At 44.6% G+C, this 14,540-nt stretch overlaps 1 pseudogene across 1 annotated transcript in view; it reads left to right on the top strand.

Moving 5' to 3' along the window:
- The first annotated feature begins 3,190 nt into the window (after positions 1–3,190).
- The window catches only part of LOC309569834, a 57,895-nt pseudogene continuing 46,545 nt past the window's right edge, over positions 3,191–14,540 (top strand). Inside the window, exon 1 of the transcript in view lies at positions 3,191–3,331. The product of the transcript in view is annotated as an uncharacterized misc_RNA (transcript). The remainder of the gene's footprint in view (positions 3,332–14,540) is intronic.

Genomic DNA, 14,540 nt, shown 5'->3' with positions numbered 1-14,540 from the left:
ACCAATGGAAACGTTACCCTAATAAAGAACTAAAAGTAAGGTGTCTGCATTTGTTCATAAACAAAATAGTCAAAAGCATAGGTAAAGTGCACAGGTGAGTGATATTTATATTATCTATAGGTGCCATATACAGGTAGCCTGATTACCAACAAACAAATAGACCCTTGCATAAACTTCACTATTAAAAGCATGTTGGCCCTAATTTTGGCCTATCTGGCAGTAAAAAGAGTGGTACATTCTCCATTCATTTGTCTATTTTGGTTTAGCTTAGGGTCCTTTCACACTGTCCGCTCTGTCGGCAGAGTCCGTTCTGTTCAGCGGGGGATCGATCTACTGATCCCCGCTGAGCAGGCGGGTGACAGCTCCTTCTCCGCTCTGTGTGGAGCTGTCCGGAGCTGTCAGGTCCCCATTGTCCTCTATGTGGGGAATTGGATGAGAACGGACTTCCTGTCCTTTCTCATCTGATCCCATCCGTTGACATCCTTTACCCCATAGGGATGCATGGAGCATCCAATCAGGTCCACCTGAAAAACTGACAGGCAGATCTGATCGGATTGTTCGTGTGAAAGGGACCTTAAAAGACAACAGCATCCAATGTTGTCAATCAGTTTTTAGGCAAAAAATTGTTTGCACTTCAGCCAACCTGTATTGAGTGGGCATGTCAAAATTTGCACCCTAAAGCTAACCATCCCACGAATAAGCTTGTGTCAAAGAGTAAAGCTCTTTATTCTTGTAGAAAAGTAATTTTTCTGCACTCTGCCCCGCACCTTTGTTTACCTAAGCAGTGGGGACATGGAATGTCATTCAGCATAAAAGAATTGATGGGATCTGGTGAATGTACATCGTGGGACCTTTTTTTTTTTTTTTAAATAATGGACTTGTAAAATAGAATGTTTAAGTGTGCATATTTGTAGGGTACATTCTTTTTTGTATTATGTACCCATCATTCAGTCACATGGTGGGGTCTTTAGGCCTCATTATTATTAAATGGGGCTTCCAGATTCTGATCCGCAGACCCCCACAACTACTAGACCAGGGTTGTGGGGAGGAGGGCCTTGTTCTGGTCACCATGAGGACAAGGTGCTTTGGCAAGACACCCCCCCCCCCCCACACATATTGAGGACATGTATTCAGGAATGGGGGGATTCCTCCCCCTCTTTTCTTTGCCACCTAGGCTGCATTATCGGATAAGGATCTGGTATGGCATTTAAGAGGGACCGTGCTGGTTTTTTTTGCTTTTTTTTTCATGGGTCAAGGGTCTTTCCAAGGGTCTTCTATGAATTTTTCTCCTCCGCTGTTTGTTTACATTAACCTGCCAGTCGACAATCCTTGGCTCACAGCACAACACCAGTGGTTGACGGCTACCAAACAACCAGGAGGAAGCTGTCATATTTAGCAGTGGTAATAATACCACATTTGTTTACCTGTTCGCACTAGATTCCCTATAGACGGCAGACATTGCTGAGGCCTCCCTCATATTACGTGCCCTGCTGGTCAAATTTTTTTAGCCTATTACCTCTCATGGTCCTTTGTTCTTAAAGTGATTGTAAAGTCTCGTTTTTTTCCCTATAAAAATAACAAACATGTTATACTTACCTGCTCTGTGCAGTTGGTTTTGCACAGAGCAGCCCGAATCCTCATGTTCTCGGGTCCCTCTTTGCTTCCCCTGGCCCCTGGAGAATTTTGGGCGGCTGAGACACTTGTGGACATTGCTCAACAGAGAGGGAACTCAGGTACGTATTAGAGGGGATGAGGGGGGCTGCTGCACACAGAAGGCTTTTATCTTAATGCATAGAATGCATTAGGAGAAAAAAACCTTTTGCCTTTACAACTTTAAGCTATTTTCCGCTTAGGATTAAATGTTAGGATTTGTTGTATTAACCCGTGAAAGGCATCAAGGAAACTATTACACAGATATTACAAACATTATGGCAAATTTTAATAAAAAATCCTTTCTGACACTTTGTGGAACTTCAGGGACACTAAGTTTATGTCACTGATGATTCAAATTTACTTTTTTTTTTTTAAATTATATTGAATGCTTTCTACTATCCTGTTGATTTTTTTAGGTACTACAAATATAAAACCTTACAATTAGTGTTATCTTTAAGTTTTGTCATCCCTCTCTGTACAAAAAAAGGATCTTTCTAAAACGCCTTTATCTCTCCATACTATGTAGGTAGCAGACAAACTATGCTACTCCACTCAAGGCACCTTACCCATTGCTCCCCCGGCCGATTGGTGCTGGCTTCAAGTGGTCTGTGACCCAGTCCACAATCAAGGCATTCCAACAAAGAACTAGGAGTGAAGTGTAGGCAGATGCAGTCTACTTTCTCCACTGCACGTGGAGTTCAACCCCAGCAGCATTGCAGAGGACCCTGGTTCATCTATGGTTTCCTGGGTCACAGGGGGCAGCTTGCCGATTGGATGCTGGCACCCCATGTGACTCTGGTGGCCATCTTGGATCAGGCAGAGTCTATTTAAGACCCTGGCTCTTGGGCTTGGCACGTATTTCACGTATGGCTAGAATAGGGACAGTGCCGCTTAATGCGACAGAAGATCCCATACTTGGGGCATATCCTGGAGGCTGGGGGGTCTCTCCAGACCCAGCCAAAGTCAGGCCGTACAGGATTGGCACCCCCAAAGACTTCACCGAGTTGCACTCTTTTCCTGAGGGTGACCTTACCACCCAAAAGAAAGGAAAGAACCATCACCATCCATCCAGTCCCAATAGCAAGAACCCCAACAACAGGTCTTTAAAGCTCTCAAACAGAAACTGACATTTACACCTATACTGGCCTATGCCTCCTGAATGTATACGGATGGGAGCTTACAGAACTTGGGAGCTGTTCTGGCTCAAGAGCAGGAAAGGCCCACTGAGAGGAATACCCATATCTATAGTTCCTTCAAACTGGAGTTGCTGGCCCTAGTGTGGGCCATCACTGAGAAGTGTGCGGAGTACCTCAATGGGGCAGAAATAGAGGTTTTCATGGGCAACAAAACCCTTGCCTACTTAGAAATAGCTTAACTGGGGGCTTTGGAGCAAAGGTGGGTCATACTACAATCTGTGGTACCCCAATTGCACATTCTTCAAATCTGTCAAGTGCTGCATGCTGCGAGTGGGCACTTTGGGGTCCATCGAACTGAGGCCTTGGTTCAGGAGGTAGTTATTTTGCCTGCAACTGGCAGAATGGGTTCAGAAGACTTGCCAGGAGTGTCAATCCTGCATGAAGCCCCTCCTGAAAGGACAACTCCCATAGCCATTACCACCTCGGAGGCCTTTGAACTGGTCACCATGGACTTCCTGACAATCTCAAGTTCCCCCCTCATGGTATTGCTATGCCCTGGTTTTTGTTGACTACTTCACCAAGTTCGCAGTAGTAGTCCCCACCTAGGACAAGATGGCCCCGACCTTGGATAAACCGTTTTGGGAACACGTGGTCCAACCATATGGCTGCCCCAAATGTATACTCTTGGTTCAAGGCCCGAACATTGAGCCACTAATTATGTCCAAGCTGTGTGGCTTCAGTGGTATCCGGAAGTCACATACCATCCCTCACCACCCACAGTGCAATGGAGCTTGTGAACGGTTCAAATGTACCCTGTGGGGCACGCTACAGACTCTTAAACAAGGTCACCGAGATAGATTGCACCAACATGGGGAGGCTGTGGTGTGAGCCTACAACATCACAGTGCATCGGGCCACAGTTTTCATGCCATTTTTTCTGATGTTCAGATGCTAAAGCTGGTAACTGGTAGATATCTTACTGGGTTCCCCAGAGAGTTTGATGCCCCAAACACCCAGCACCTGTCTATTTAAGACCCTAGCACCCAGGCTTGGTATGCAAGTGGCTAGTGTAAGGATAGGTCACCCATATGTCAGGGAAAGTGCCTAGCATCAAGGGGAGGTTCCAGAGAAGTAGGGAATGTGCAGGGATGCACCATCCTATCTTGAAGCCTCCCCATTTGAGTACACACTGGCCAGTCCCCATTCTGCTCCTCAAGAATGTTGCTATCGGCACACCTGAGACATGTTATGTATTCAACTACAAAATATTTGTGTTTCTCTGCACCTGGACTCTAAGTATTTTCTGCCGCTGCACCACACTGCACCTACCTACACGCTCTCGGTCATATAAGCCAGTATGAATGTTTACTGGTATTTTCTGGAACAAAGCCTGTTCCACCAGCTGCTCTGGCAGTAATGCATAGAATGCATTAAGGTAAAAAAAAATTGTATATCTTTAGAAGCAGGATAAAGTATGATCATCTGCTGGTACCCAAAATGAGAACAGGGATGCCTGGCAATTGTTAAGAAAAACAGACCTGGGCCATAGTTGAGCAAGGCAATTTGACATCAATCCTGCACAAGAGGGAGGTGCTGCTGGAGAAGTGCTGTTTTTAGACTTGGAGTCTGTGTGTAGGACTTAAAGGCTGCCATCACTATAGTGTTGCAATGTGCCTGAAGGTGAAACTAGAGCTGTAAGCCTATATGTAAGGAGATCCCGATCTGCTGCTGGACTTCTGTCTACTGCAGGGAGACGTAAGTACTGAGCAATGCATTGCTGTGACCTGTTCTAAGATGGCTCTTGACACTGCTGCTACTGTGAATTGTCCTAAGATGTTGGATGACTACTGCTGGAAGCCTGGGGAGAAAGCTGGGAAGGACTATGTGCTGCTACCGCTGTGCAGAGGTTTTCCTGAAGGAGAGGACTTGAGACTTTCTGATGCAGGGACAATGTGCTGTTTGGCTACCTAATTATGAACTCAAGGCAACCACAGGAGAAAAACTACAGAGAACCCTTTGCTGCTGGGACATGTGGTTACTGTGCCAAGGTTGGGGTAGAGTAAGGGTGTTGGTTAATTCCCCAAGGCCACTACAGTGTACTGTTGACTGTTCCTGATTTCATAAGAGACTGTGGCTGTTTCCTAATCCTTTGAGTTTGGAGATGCTGTGGGTTGGGGGGGGGGGGGGCTGAGGAAAAAGATGGGACCTTTTGATAGCCATTGCTAAACCATCAGGGCTCAAGGACTGTGATAGGAGGATACTGCCCACTTATTCTGTTTGTTTGCTGGGGATTCAGATTTACAAAAATACTCAGGAAGAAGGGGTCAGCCCTCCATCAGAGTATAGGCCCCAACACCAGCAGGAATGAGTTAACATTGCCCTGGCCAGTTTACTGCACAAAAACACACTTGGAAATATTATGGTCTATCTCTCCGCAAAGGCCCTAACTGCAAATTAAGCCTTTTCTGCAAAGATAGGCCATCTTATTGCCATTAGTGAGTTTTCATGCAGAAGCTGTTTGATTTTACTTTGTTTCCATAACCCTTTTTTTTCAGAGCTTTTATTGCTCTAAATAAAGCCCCTTTAAATGTTTCAAGAAGTGTCAGTGGTCACTCAGGTCTAGCTATAGGGTGTATCCTCACTGGAGAAGGGCAGGAGGTTCCAAACAATTTATTGGCTTTGCGCTACATATCTTTTACTTCTCTTCAGTCATTTGCATCTTTCTATAATTATATTGGAGTCTCATATTCCATGATATTATTTGAATAGTGTGCACAGCGGATGTTACAACTCAGTGACTACACAACTTCTAAACCTCTGTAAGCAAAATGCTGCCAAGATGGGATACTGTATTAGTGATCACAGACTTGTTTACTAGAGATGAGTCGAATGTAACTGGATTCGGTTTAAGGTGGGTTTGGGAAACTTTACTGAAATTTGAAATTTAGGTAAAGAATCTGAACCCTATTGAAGTCAATGGGACCCAAATGGTAAAAACAAGTATTTAACATTTTCTAGGCTAAAAGGCAATGTATACAATCTACTGGAGCAAAGCTAACATTTACAAAAACAAGATACTAAGTGCCGGTTCACACTAATACGACTTGTCAGGCGACTTGGTCAGCCTGACAACTCGTGCTCCGTTGCGGTCCATTTTGTAGTACAGGAATGGTTCGACTTAGAAAAAGTGTCCTGTACTACTTCGGGGCGACCTGGAGCGACTTGCATAGACATTCCTTTTATGAAGTCCGTGCAAGTCGCGCCGAAGTCACGGTGCACGCGACTTCACAGGTCGCCCCCGAAGTCGTGCCGCTTCAGTGTGAACCGGCACTTAAGGTGCCAATAAATTACAGCTTCTGGCTGCTTTGATCCATTTGTAAACAAAGCAGCTAGGGACTCCATTCATCTATACTAGACCCTCCTAGATGCTGGTATGATATACAGTGGATATTATAGGGGACCGCATAAAATCATGTGGTTCCCCCTAAAAGACAGATGTCAAATGAGACCCGATGCAAAAAAAAAAAAAAAAAGGCATGGGGTCCAGCTTACAACTATATTCTGGTATGAATTTTAATGGGAAGCACAATCCAAAAAAACAATAAAAAAGTGAAGTATAAAGTATATATGAGAACATTATCCATTATTCCATACAGTCTGGCTGACCAGGAGAGGCGAGGGTGAGTGTGCGCTCCCCAACGGACCATACCAGGCTATGTGCCCTCAACATGGAAACATGGCGGAACCTCCCTGGTAAAGCACCTTATTGACAAGGGCCTGTTCCCCAAAATTGTGGCTCAGTGGTTGTGGAGTATTTAGGCATGGCTTATCTAAATTTAGAAGCCCCTTTAAAAATTAGGCGGATAGAAACTGCCCCCCACATGAATAAGTATGTGTAAGGGGTACATTGTACTTCTACTCATTCACATAACAAAAGTGAAACACGTACATTAAGACACACATTTCAACAAGTTCTTAATTAAGAAAAAAAAAGTCTTATGATGTAAATCCACTGTCAATCAAGCCTTCTAATAATGCTGATCCTCTGAAATCATGAAGAAAACCACCTGCCAACCACCAAAAGAAAAAATCTCACCGGCGGACATCTCCCAGTCCCTGAGACAAAAGAAATTGGTGGTTTCGGGGAAGCACAATGTCTGAGTCAAACGTGTCCATCTACGCTTATTGTCTGTGCTTGGTGGCAGTCATTGTACAGTTTTAACCACTTGCCGACCAGTCACTTTGACTGTACTGCGGCAAAGTGGCTCGTTCCCGTCCAACGACGTAGACCTACGTCGCTGGACTCCTCCCCTTGTGGGCGGCGTGCGCGCCGCCGGCGGTTCGCTCCCGCTGTATTCAGTCACAGTGGGAGTCGGGCCAGGGGAGGAGGGTGATCACCGCCGCTCTTCCCCGATCGGCGGGGAATTGAGTCTGGAGACCCGCCCGCTTGTGTAAACGAAGTGACAGACAGGGTCAGATTGCAGGGTTCAGCATAGCTGAACATGCGATCTGTCCCTGTGTCACTCAGTCACCTCCCACCACACACGTTAGTAAGCACCAGGCATACATTAACCCCTCCCTCTCCAATAAAATTAACCCCTTCCCTGCCAGTGTCATTTTTACAGTAACAGTGCATATGTATAGCACTGATTACTGTAGTAATGTCACTGGTACCCCCAAAAGTGTCAAAAATGTCAGTCAAGGGTCCGATCTGTCCGCCGCAATGTTGCAGTCCCGCAAAAAAAATCGCAGATCGCCGCCATTACTCGTTAAAAAAAAAACACCAAAAATGACAGAAATCTTTCCCTTAGTTAGTAAACGCAATAACTTTTGCGCAAACCAATCAAAATACGCTTATTGTGATTTTTTTTTTTACCAAACATAGGTAGCAGAAAACAAATTGGCCAAAAATTTAAAAAAATTTAGATTTTTACATTTTTTGGGGGGGAATTTCATAAAAAAAATGTGAAAAATATTGTTATTTTTTCAAAATTTACGCTTTTTTTTGTTTATAGCGCAAAAAGTAAAAATCGCACAGGTGATAAAATACCACCAAAAGAAAGCTCTGTTTCTGAGAAAAAAAGGACGTAAATTTTGTTTGGGTACGGCGTTGCATGACCGCGCAATTGTCAGGTAAAGTCACACAGTGCCGAATCGCAAAAAGGGGCCTGGACGTAAGACAGCAAAATCCTCCGGTGGTAAAGTGGTTAATAAATATTGTTGGACCGGTATGTAGCCGAATTTGTTTTGCCTCTACTACTATGAATGCGCGCCAGGGCTAGCAACCAATCCACTTAGTCCTTTTGGATTTTACATTCTCCTGGAGTAGCGTAGTGCCTTCTCTTTTCCTTATCTCCCAGTCCCATCCACTAAATGTAAACAAAGTGTGGGGTTCTCCTGGGTGATTGCCTATATTTGGTCAGTGATGTCAATGCTATGCCTGACTTTTTGTTTAAATGGTCAGGGATTCCTGAACGGTGAATGTATTGAGTTGGGTGATGCCACTGATCATAGACACTTGCTACTTCCTTAACCACTTCTGAACCGGAAGGATTTGGCCCCTTAATGACCAGGCCATTTTTTGGGATTCAGCACTGTGTTATTTTAATGGACAATTGCGCGGTTGCGCAACGCTGTTCCTAAATAAAATTGATGTCCTTTTTTCCCACAAACAGAGCTTTCTTTTGGTGGTATTTGATCACCTGTGCGATTTTTACATTTTTTAGCGCTATAAACAAAAAAATGCAAAATTCCCCAAAAAAAAATAAAATAAATAAAAATAAAATAAATAAAAATAAAATGTTTTCATCCTTTTTAGGCCAATTTGGATTCTGCTACATATTTTTGGTAAAAAAAAATTAGCATTAAGCGTATTTTGATTGGTTTGTGGAAAAGTTATCGCATCTACAAACTAGGGGAAAAATGTATGTAATTTTTATATATAAATATATATTTTTTTACTAGTAATGGCAGCGATTTGCAATTTTTAGCGGGACTGCAACATTGCAGCGGACAGATTGGACCACTTACTGACATTTCTGACACTTTTGGGGGGACCAGTGACATTACTACAATAATCAGTGCTACAAATATGCACTGTTACTGTGATAATGACACTGGCAGGGAAGGGCTTAACTCAGGGGCGATCAAATGGTTAGGTGTGTGCCTAGGGAGTATTTTCTAACTGTGGGGGGATGGGCTTGTAATATCAACACAGAAACCTGTGTTCCTAAATAGCAGGCACGCAGGGGCTCTGTGTTGATAGGAGAGAGAACAACGGTCTGCTGTGTTTACAACAGCAGACCGCTGTTCTTTTCTTCACGGGGAGCGATTGCGGGAATCGCGGCCCCCATGCCTCGGCTTCCCCTCTAGCGAGTGGGCGTAGGCGCGGGCCCCCAGGATTGCTCCCGCAAACCACCGTACAGGTATGGCGGTTTGCGGGAACCTGCGACCTGTCGCCGTATAACTGCGGTGGATGGTCGGCAAGTGATTAAAGAGCCTTCGGGTCTAAATTATAAGTTGTGCAATGCCTTCACATAGCAGTCAAGATGGGGCTTATGTATACAATTTATATAAAATCCAGACTTATAAATATTGTCTGACCTTACACATTATTAAAACAGTGCAATAACAGAGCCCTGTAATTCCCTACATACCGTAAATATAATGTGTTATTAGAAGGATTATCCGAAAAGGATTGCAAAAAAGGAAATCTATGCAGCCACTAAATCTAAGGGCTGATTTTGTTTTTTAGGTTTGAATATGCTCTAACACACCAATATTGCAGATCCAGTTTTCAGTAACTAAATGATCTATTCTATCTAACTAGTTATCACTTTTAGGCCTCATGCACACGGGGCATTCGAAAAAACTAGCTGTAAAGCCACCACCAATGCCAGGAAAAAGCAGCTGTAAAAACGCGCTTTTAGTAGCTTTTTGCATTAGTGCTAAAGCACATTTAGCCGTGTTAGCTTTTAGCAGCGTCTCTCTGCCTCTATTCAAAATCAATGGTTCCCCATGAGAGCCGTTTTGATCCGACTTTCAGCTCATTGATTTGAATAGAAGTCGCATCCAAGTCGGATCATGCTAATCCGACTCGTGGTGCCACTTGTGCTCTGAGAATCTTGAAGGAGAACCCCCAAGTTCCATACCAGGCCCTTTGAGTCTGGTATGGATCTTGAAAGGAAACCCCATGCCAAAATGAAGAAAAAAAAATGTTTTGGGATCCTCGCAGACCATACCAGGCCTTTTGATCTGGTAAGGATTTTAAGGGGAACCCCCACACCAAAAAATAAAAAAAATGGCTTGGGGTCCCCTCCCCCCAAAATCTATACCAGACCCTTATTTAAGAATGCAGCTTGGCAGGTCAGGAAAGGGTAGGGGACGAGGGAGCGCCCCCTCCTGGACTATACCAGACCACACGCCCTCAATATGGGGGAATGGGTGCTTTGGGGCAGGGGGGTGAGAAGATCGGAGGAAGAAGACCTAAGGGAAAAGATCGGAGGAAGATTTTTATTAAAGGACTTCTCAAAACAGTCTCTTGTCTTTATTTACACTACACTGTCTTTTTTGGGGTGAATGGGTAGGGGTACAATGTACACCATACTCATTCACATATGAGGGGACGGGATCTTGGGCCCCCTTGTTAAAAGGGGATTCCAGATTTCGATAAGCCCCCTGCCCACAGACCCCCCCCCGCCCCAAAAACACCCACCCCCCCATGTGTTGAGGGTGTGTGGCCTGGTATGGTCCAGTGCGGTGGGGGGGGGGTGCACTCACTTGTCCCCTCCCTTTTCCTGACCTGCCAGGCTGCATGCTCAGATAAGGGTCTGGTATTGATACTGGGGGGGACCCCACACTGTTTTTTTTTTGTTTGTTTTTTTTGACGTGGGGTTTCCTCCTTAAAATCCCTACCTAACCCTTTAGTCTGATATGGTCTTGGGGGGGACCCCACACAGTTTTTTTATTTTGGCGTGGGGTTCCCCTTCAAGATCTTCAGAGCACAAGTCGTACCACAAGTCGGATCATCATAATTCCACTTGGATGCGATTTTCATTTAAATCAATGGGCTCTCATAGGGAATAAAAAAAATGTAAAAAAAAAAATGTAAAAAGAAAAATGCTTGAAGGGGCTTAATGCTGGATACAGCAGCCTTTAGCAATGTCAGACATTTTTACAGCTGTAACGCCGGTCCTCAGAATGCGCTGGCCCTGAGTTGTTTTGCAGTTTGAAAACACGTATGCCACTTACAGCTCCTAAAAGCCTGAGTGTGCATGAGGCCATAGAGTAACATAGAGAGGCGTTTTTAAGCTGCAAATAAAAACGTCTGACGCTGGTAAAAGCAGCTGTAAAAATGCCCTGTGTGCAAGAGGCCATGGGGTCCCCCCCTTCCGCCGCCGCCTTTACCGGGCTCTCCTGTGCGATCCAGGATACATCCAGTGGCAGATGTTGTTCCTCCCACTGTGTGACATCCGAAACCGAGAGGGATTTAGTCACTTCTGGTTTCTGTCTGTTGTTTACCGGCCATTGCCGGCTTTGGATCAAACCAATCCAAGTGTGATCTGAAGCTTTGAAGGGCAGAGGAGACATCTGAGGTCTAATAGACCCAAGATCACTCAGTAAGAGGACCTGTCACTGCTTATTGGTATCACAAGAGATGGTTACATTAGTAATAAAATAATGTTTGTAAAATAAAAAAATTGTAATAAAATAGAGAATAAAATGGATAAAAAAAACAAAAACATTTTAAAGTGCCCCCGTCTGCCCGTGCTCCCACACACGCCGATCCCGCACGCAGTGGTGGGATCCAGCCGGTTCGCACCGGTTCTAGAGAACCTGTTACTAAAAATTGACAAGTTCGCAGAACCGCTGACTCAGATTTGTAGTCAGACTTACTGTTCAGTGACCCGTTGCACCATCTGGAATGGATCATCCGCATCCGATCCGACTCCGCTGGCTCTGGCTGTGGCTGCTCTCTCTCTCTGCTGGGGGAGGCGGGCGGGAGCCCACACACAACAGTGGTTGCTAGAGCCACTTGGCGTCTAGCAACCAGTGACGTCACATCTTCCTCCTCCACAGAAGCAGTAGAGACGCCGGAGGCTGCTGGTTCGGTCTTTTTTAATCCAGCCCTCCTGCTGCATAGCATACAGTAGTAAACTAGCTGGCAGGGCTGTGACTCCAGGGATGTTATGGGGGAAGGACCTAAGACGATTTCTGCTACCCATTGGCTGAGGAGGCAGCAGGAAACGGGCTGCTCCACCTCCCACTGCCTCCCTAGCCAATGGGTACACAGGGTGCACTGTCCATCACTACAGAGCCTCGGGCTTCCTGTGTTGGTGGAATGGAATACCTCTGCAAAGAAACTGCTGCAGAGATCGAGGTGAGATAGATTATAAGTTTCCCTGAAGCTGTTGTGGAGTTCATAGTCTGTGCCCCCATCCTCCCCCATAGCCTGTGCCCCCCGTCCTCCCCATATTAATAAGTCACTGTAATGCCAACCTTATTGCTGTCCTTTTAGCAGGTGGTGAAAGTAATTTTTCACATGTGTAACATAGGTGTCAGCTTTTGTCACCATGTACAAAAAGGTCAGCAGTATGGGTAGCATTAGTGACTGTCATAAGTCCAGGTTCACTAAATTACCCAATGCTCTGAAAAGCAATCCATGTGGATTGCTTTCCAGGTCCCGTTGATGTGAACGGTTCGATCGGGTCTTCCTGTCTGTTTTCAGGCAGATCTGATCGGACCCTCCATTCTCTATAGAGCGGCAGATGTAAACAGAATTGTGTTCGTTTACACCCGCCTACCTCCTATCCGATCTGGCAGAAAATGGGCATCTGCTCCCCTCCATCTGACCAGATCGGGGGGAAGTTGGGTGTAAACGGACAGCATGAGTGGACACGGAACTGTCAGTCATGTGCTCCACTCAGCTCAGCAGGGAATCCGCGGAAAGATCCCCTGCTGAGAAAAACTGGATCGGGCCCGTGTGAAGATTGCAGCTAAAGTGTAAATAAGGCCTGTGTTCTATCAGAATGCCGCTACCCATCAGATTGTGCAACCAAAAAACATTTACTGCGCATGCACAATGCGTTCCACGGCCCTATGCCTTCCAAACACTTAATGATTTAACAAGTAGTGGTAATCTGAAAGAACACCCATGCGGACATCTTACCACACCCAGTTATGTCTTGAATTTCTGAGTATTTTTAGCAATAAAGTGAGGGTATATAAATAAATATAGTATATTCATATCTGTGATGCTGTTTTGATGTTATATTTTGACTTTTGCGATTTTTAGCGGGACTGCAACATTGCGGTGGACAGATCGGACCCCTAACTGACATTAGATATATAAAAAAATAAAAAAAATTATACCATGCTTGAAAGTTGGAACTGGTTACTAAAATTTTTGAATCCCACCACTGCCCGCACGCATATGTATATGGCAATTGCACCACACATATGAGGTATCGTTGCAAATGTCAGAGCGAGACTAATAATTCTAGACCTCCTGTGTAAGCCTAAACTGGTAACCTGTAAAGACTTTTAAAGTGTTAGTTTTTAGGTATCCTAGCTTAGCGCAGTTACATAGTTACATAGTAGATGAGGTTGAATAAAGACAATAGTCCATCCAGTTCAACCTGTGTAGGTGTGCGTAGCCGTAATCATCTCTCATACCCCTGAATGTTCGGATCCTTGAGATGTAAGTCTAAGAGTCTTTTGAAAGCCACCATATTTCCCGCAGAAACCACCTCTTGTGGTAGAGAATTCCACAATCTTGTAGCCCTAACAGTAAAGAACCCCCCATGTTGCCTGAGGTTAAAAACGCTTCTCCTCTAATCGCATTGTATGCCCTCGAGTCCTCATGCAATCCCTTCGACTGAATAGCTTTTTTTCTAAGCTGAGATCCCCATTGAGATATTTATAAATTGCTATCATGTCCCCCCTAAGGCTTCTCTTCTCCAGGGAGAATAAATCAAGCGATTGCAGACGCTCTTCATAATTAAGGTCCTCCAATCCCCTTATTAGTTTAGTTGCCCTTCTCTGGACTCTCTCCAGCTCCAACACATCCCTCCTGAGGACTGGCGACCAGAACTGGACAGAATACTCCAGATGAGGTCGGACCAGAGTTTTATAAAGTGGAAGGATTATAGTCTTATCTCTGGAATACATCCCTTTCTTTATGCATGCTAATATTCTGCTGGCTTTGGCAGCTGCCGCTTGACATTGCATGCTATTGCCTAATCTATCCTCAACCAAGACTCCCACGGCCCCTCCACGGGCAGACACAGTATTTTCTCTGCATAACATCATTTTTTATGTTTTACCATATTAATATTATATTGTGTTTTTTGTGCATTAAAATTCATTAAAGCTGCGCAAATACCATGTGACATAAAAATATGCAACCATTTTATTCTCTAGGGCCTCTGCTTAAAATAATATATAATGTTTTGGTGGTTCTAAAAAGTTTTCTAGCAAAAAAAATATGTTTTATACATGTAGGAGAGGAATGTCAGAATTGCCCTGGGCTGTAAGTGGTTAAAAACAGATTTATAATTCCTAACCATTAAGGCCTCATGCACACTGGGCGTTTTTCCAACTGCTGTTTTTGGTGTCAGACATTTTTTTTCTACAGCCAGTAAACTCCCCAGCATGGTATCCTATGTGTCCATGCACACATAGGCTGATATCAGCAGTTTTTGTCAGGGGCGTTCTCTGGCTGGGGAAAAAACCCCAGAACTAGTGGGTTTTA

The sequence above is a fragment of the Pelophylax lessonae genome (genome assembly GCF_965119305.1).
Source record: "Pelophylax lessonae genome assembly, chromosome: 13".
NCBI lineage: Eukaryota > Metazoa > Chordata > Amphibia > Anura > Ranidae > Pelophylax > Pelophylax lessonae.
This window is presented reverse-complemented; position numbering and strand designations above follow the sequence as displayed.